Raw genomic sequence first — 6885 nt, 5'->3', positions numbered from 1 at the left:
TATTAGATGAGAATTCACAAAAAATACTAACAAAAAATATTAATAAATTTGAGTAACTTACCTAGATGGTTTGAGTTCCATATCCAACTTCTTGTACACATCAAAGCCTCTATAGTAATATGATGAAGTCGACTACGGTGAGAAGTTAATATCTGACCACCAGTACTAAAAGCAGATTCAGAAGCTACAGTTGTTATTGGAATAGCTAAAACATCCCTTGCAATTGCTTGAAGGGTTGGAAACTTTAACCCATTTGTTTTCCACCATGATAGGATATCAAATTCTTGTGTAACCGGCAAATTATCTTCTTCCAAGTAATAATCCAACTCTGTTTTCATAATTGTAGTTCTAGATTTTTTCTTTTTTGCCATAAACTCTAAAAATTCATTCGCATCATTATCAACATCCTTTCCCAACTCCAATGATGTAGCTCTATAAGAAGAAGTTTCATTCTTTTTTGATTGATATTCCAAAACCAAATCATAGCACATTTGACGAATCCTACTAAGTTTCAGATCAAAATCATTACCATACAATTTATAAAAATAATATTCTAACATGTCCATCTTGTACCTTGGATCTAAAACTGAAGCAATTGCCAATATATCATGAATAACACTCCAGTAACTTTCAAATTTCTTTAACATTTGTATTGCCATATTTTGAATGGTTATCTCAGGAGATTTAACCCAATCATTTATTGCAATCTTGATCTCACAAATCTTTGGGAAAAAGATGTTGGCAGTTGGGTATTTGGAGCCAGAAATGATTTCTGTGATGTCATTAAATAAGTTTAGCCTTCGACAAACATCCTTTGCAAATTCCCACTGCATATCAGTTGGCAAAGAAGTGTATTGAGCTTCACGTTGCTTTAACCTAAAAAACACATCCTTATAACATATGGCAATATCAAGCATCTTGTAAGTAGAATTCCATCTAGTTGGGCAATCCAAACTTAACTTTTTAGTGAAAGAAATTCGCAATTGTCTAGCTGTTTCCTCAAATTTTTCCATTCTTTTAGGAGTTGTTGTCCAATATGCTACACTTTCTCGAATTTTTTCCACCCCTTCTTTTAGGACGGCTAACCCTTCTTTCACAATCAAATTAAGGATATGTGCTGAACAACGCATATGAAGCAAAGACCCTTTCTTAATGAGTGTGTCCAACTTCAACTTATCCTTAATTTTTTCAATCATGCTATCATTTGTGTTGCAGTTGTCTAAAGTGATAGTAGACAATTTTGTATCAATATTCCAATCGAACAAACAATCAACTAATACATTGCAAAGTCGATCAGCTGTGTGAGGTGCGGGAACATAAATGAACCTATAAATTAAGCAATATTTTGTAAGACATATAATCTTTCTAGAGGTGCATAAAAAAAATTACTGGAAAATTTATAAATTAAAAAAGGTGTACCTCAAAATTATATTTTGCAATGTCCAATTGTCATCAATATAGTGAGCTGTGATAGACATATACCCTTTCTTTTGATTGCTTGCAGTCCACATATCCGATGTAATTGCTATTCTTCCTTTATTTGTATCTATCAACTTCATAACAACTTGTTTTTCATGTTCATAGATGCCGAGTATCTCTTTCTTTATCGTATTTCGTGAAGGAAGTTGAAATAATGGTTGAATTGTTGTCACGAATCTAATAAAACCAATATGGTCCACTATTGACAATGGATATTCATGCAATATAATCATTGTTGCAAGTTCCCTCTTGGCATTTTCTTCATTATAAGCTCCACAAGCCAATTCCTTTTTGCCACTTGAAATCTTAGAAAAAAGTGTTTTTTGTCCCCCTTTTCCTTTTGCTAAAGCCTTCTTTTGAATACATATGTTTGTATGATGGTGCAAGTGCTTTGTTCCATTCTTTGTTTCTCCACCAAGCAGTTTCTTGCAATAGTTACATTTAGCTTTGTATTTTCCATCAACTTTTATCTTTTCAAAGTGTTCCCACACAACACTTTTCAATTTCCCTTTCTCAGGCTCTACTTGTGTTGTTGAATGTATTTCATCATGAACTTCTGAAGGTGTTTGCGTAGATGGATTTAATGGAGATTGACTGTCATTATTGGAACTTTGAAAGGGAGTTGGTTGTTGTGAACACTGTGGTGGACTTGGTACCTGCAAATCTTGATCTCCTGTGCTCATTTTCTCTAGAAACTAACATACGTAACAAAAAAAAACCAAACAAAGTAAAAAGGTTAATTTCTTTTTTAACAAAATATAAAAGGAAAACCAATAATCAAGTTTAAAAATATTTCAAATATTTTTTATACTATTAAAAATTTATATTATACCACTTAAACGAAATAGCACAAATAACAAAATTAAATTAATAATAATTCAAATTTAAACATAGATTCTTCATCTTTTGATCTTGAATTAAATTAAGGATTTATGCAATTGAGCACTTAAAATTGAGAATTAAACATTATCATGAAACAAAAAATAAATAATAAATAAAATTATCATAAAGGAGTAAAGATAATTAAATGTGTGACCCAAATTTGAGAATATCCATTTGAACATAACATAACGGAAAAAAAAATGTATAATTAAGATTATGATAAAAGGAAAAGTACCTTGAAGATCTGCTTAAACCTTAAAGAACAAGCCAAACAATTAAAAGAGAGTAAAAAAGTGTATAACCAAAGTAACAAAAAGAAGAGCTACAAAATAAGAGTCAAACATTTTCATGAAAATAAATAAATAAATAAAGATAATCAAATGTGTAACCTAAAAATTATTTCATAGAATGAAATTGAGGAACACCTATTTGAACATAACCATGTACAGAGAGTAAAAATTATGTAATAAGAAGAAGAAAAATTACCTTCAAAATTAAATCTTAAAAAACAAACCAGACAATTGAGAGAGTAAACAAAGTGTATAACAAAAAACAAAGAGAATGAGAAATATGTTTTATATATATATATATATATATATATATATATATATATATATATATTATATTATATTATATTATATTATATATTATATTACTATGTATATATATATTATATGTGTGGATATCTTATGTTTATATATATATATATATAATTATTTATATATATTATATTATATTATATATTATATTATTATTACTATGTATATATATATATATATATGTGGATATCTTATGTTTATATATATATATATATATATATATATATATATATATATATTTTTATAGATATATATTTATTTTAAGTATATATTATATTATATTATATAATAATATAAATATAATAATATATATTATATTATTATGTATATATATTATATGTATATGTGTAGATATTTTATGCTTATATATATATATATATATATTTCTTTTAAATTTTTATAAATTTGTAATGTTATAAATTTGTTTATAAAAGATCTCACTAGTTAAATGATTAATTTGTTTTATACGTATATATTATATATATTATATTATATTATTATGTATATATATTATATGTATATTATATTATATTATATTATATTATATTATATTATATTACATGTATATGTGTAAATATATATATATATATATATATATATAAAAAAGTATATTTTATTTATATGTATATATACTATATTATATTATATTATATTATATTATATTATATTTTATGTGTAAATATATTATTTATTTATATATATATTTTAGATTATTTAATAAATTATAAATAGTTTAGTAATTTAAGCGGGGACGAGTATTTGGGCGGGTATATATATATCCCCATCCCCAGTTGAAAATTTCGAGTATTACCCATACCCAGTCAAAGCGGGGATTCCCCGTCAAAACGGGGACGGGTTCGGGCGGGCACGGGTTTATTTGCCATCTCTAGTTAACACACACAATTCAAGCATTATCTCATACACAAATGTGGCCCAACATATTATTAAAACAATAATATCAAAAACACACATAATTGGCATACATAGGACTCGAACCCAAGTCCTCTCACACAATCAAAGTACTCTCAACCATATGAGCTAGCACTTTTCCACATCATACATAACAGAATTTAATGTCATAAATGCACTACCCTCCTGCATTTCTTAATTAATTATTTATTTAATTAATTAAATTCCGTGGATCTTACATTGATGTTCTTTTATGAACATTATGCAGGATGAGAATCTTGCTGACTTCTATGAATATTGCAAGGGATTGGAACTTGCCAGGAATTTCTAGCTTCCAACACTAAGACAGGTTCTTTTTGTTTGTTACAGTAAGTCATATGACTTCTTTTCTCAAAATTATCAAGGTCAATTGCCTCCTGAGTTGACTATGTTCAATCCTGCACCGGTAATTTTTAAGACTGTATAACTTCTTTTATTTTTCAGAGTTTACATTTGTAATTATGATTCACATTTATATTGTAGGTTTCTGATCAAGGAAGTGTGCCAACTAATACAACAAGTTCTGGACATGAGGAAAATCATATGTGATAGTTGAAGAATATAATATAATGTGGAAGTTAATTGAATCATTTTATGTTTTGAGAACCATTGCAGTACTTCATGATAGTTTTTGTTGACTAATATTGTACTTGAATTTGAATTTGAATTCGTATATTTGTTATACTTTGATATACATTTAGTCATCTATAAATAATTTGTCAATTTGATGAGTTTATATCTATTTATGTATAATTTCATTAAATATAGATTAAAAAAATAGAATAAATGTAAATAATTGTGATTGAAAAAATATATATGAATACATAAATGATAAATGAGTAAAAATATAATAATAATAATTTAAAAATCTATGGTACTTTATGGAGGTTTTGAAACCTATAGTATTTTACGGAGGTTTTGAAGCCCAGGGTATTTTAGGGGGTTTTGAAACCCATGGTATTTTATGGGGGTTCTGAAACCTATGTTATTTTATGGAGGTTCTAAAACCCATAGTATTTTATGGAGGTTTCAAAATCCACGATATTTTACGGAGGTTTCAAAATTCATGGTAATTAACCGGGGGTTTTAAAACCTATGTTAAATACAAGAGGATAAAGAACCTCTGTTATTGATTGGTGCTTCCTGGGGTTCGTAAAAACCCCGACTAACACATTCCCCAAGGATGGTTTAGTGGGGGAAATCGAAACCCCGGGTAAAGAACTTAATAGTGGTTTTAACTCTGGATAATGTAAAAATAAACCTTTGTTAAAAATATTTTTTCTTGTAGTGTCACTAGCCTTTAAGTAACTATTAAATACAAAAACGTATTATAACAAATAATATTCAATAATTATTTTTTGTAATTTTACTATAAGATTGCTTATATGCAATTTCAAATAAATATGTAAACGAATAGAAGACATTTTTAATATAATATGTCTAAAGTTATTTTTTAATTAAGTATAAAACTCAATCCAAAAGATGTTTATCTTTATTTTTTTTATACTATCAGGTTAATTAAGTTTAATTTAGTGGGGAAAATAAATGGACATTCTTTATGGTTATTTTGGCTTATATTTGAAAAGATTTGGTGTGTGGAATTATCTCAATCAATTACAATACGTCTTTTCTTTAATGGTCTTGTTAAAGAGCTTGAAAAAAAGAAGACAACTTAATTAAAACAAGAAGGAATTGAAACGAATGTGCCACACATGCCGAGATACAAAACTTAAAGACTGAAGTTATTGATAAATGGTTAGAGAATGCAAACATTGATTTAGAAGATATGAATCGTTTTCCGAGAGAGTAAAAAAGTTGAACGTTTTTTAGTACTGTCCAAATTGGATTTGGCGATACTGTTTAGGAAAAAAGTTGACAAATAAAAAAGCAAAAGTTGAAAATATCATTCAAGAAGGTAGAAAATATATGCAACTTGAACGCATTACCTCAATTCCTTCAAACATTTTTTATATTCTCACAGAAAAATGTATGAATTTCGATAGCAGAAAATCTGCTATTGATCAACTCATGAAAGCAGTGAAAGATGATGAGGTTGCCATTATTGGATTGTATAGGATGGGGGTTGTGGTTAAACCACATTAGCAATGGAAGTTAAGAAGATAGTAGAAGCTCTACATATTTTTGACAGAGTTCTAAGTATTCAAGAAAAAATTTGAAGTTCGTTATACCTTTCCAGAAAACCAAGAAATGGAGAGCGTCCAAGGTTTGTGCATGAAATTGACCCAGGATACAAAGATTCTTATGATTCTAAATGATGTGTGATAGAAGTTTTCCTCTGTTCTGATTTTTGGTATTTTGATGGAAATGTGATGTTCATGCCATTGTAAAGTTTACATGTTGATAAAAGTGATTGGTTGTGCTCAATTGGTTCGAGTGTACACTATCTGGTGCCCTTTTGTTTGAGTATCTTAAAATAATGTGGAGTGTTAAAATTTCAAAAGAAGTGGTTGTTTTATGTTTATAAATGGGTCATCAACACACCACAAATTTTTGTCGCGACTTTTTGAAATTTTCATGACTATTATGTTGGAAAAGTTTTCATATCCACAGCTCATTCTTAGCATTTCCTATAAGGATGTCCTCATTTGGATTGATCACTAGTTTTTCGGAATAAGTTTTTGCTGAGATTATAATTTGATCTAATTAAAGTCACAATGGACTTAATTTTATGTTTGCAATTTCAATTCTAAATGAATTAAATGATATCCTGAATTGTGGATTGGATTGGATGCAGATTCTGCTATTGCACGTGTTCAAGGATGCGTTGGAAGCAAATTCTTCATTTCAAATTTAACACGTATTTGTGTCGGCCAAGCCCAAACAAGGCCAATGCTAACAATTATAGTGCAAATTGTTTATGTCGGTTAAATCCAACAAGGTTGACGCTAACGTGCATGGGCTTCACCCACACATACGAATTTATTATTGTATTTTTTATATGTTTTTGTCGATTGAG

At 28.2% G+C, this 6885-nt stretch overlaps 1 long non-coding RNA gene across 1 annotated transcript; it reads left to right on the top strand.

The window, feature by feature from the left end:
- The first annotated feature begins 4214 nt into the window (after positions 1-4214).
- On the top strand, positions 4215-4644 carry LOC146887004 (uncharacterized). The gene is made up of 2 exons (XR_014994270.1): positions 4215-4314; positions 4392-4644. It is a non-coding gene; the product is annotated as an uncharacterized LOC146887004 (long non-coding RNA).
- Positions 4645-6885: the final 2241 nt, after the last annotated feature.

This window comes from Vigna unguiculata, chromosome 4 (genome assembly GCF_037176805.1).
Source record: "Vigna unguiculata cultivar grain cowpea cultivar isolate G323 ecotype 2 chromosome 4, ASM3717680v1, whole genome shotgun sequence".
Classification (NCBI taxonomy): domain Eukaryota; kingdom Viridiplantae; phylum Streptophyta; class Magnoliopsida; order Fabales; family Fabaceae; genus Vigna; species Vigna unguiculata.
This window is presented reverse-complemented; position numbering and strand designations above follow the sequence as displayed.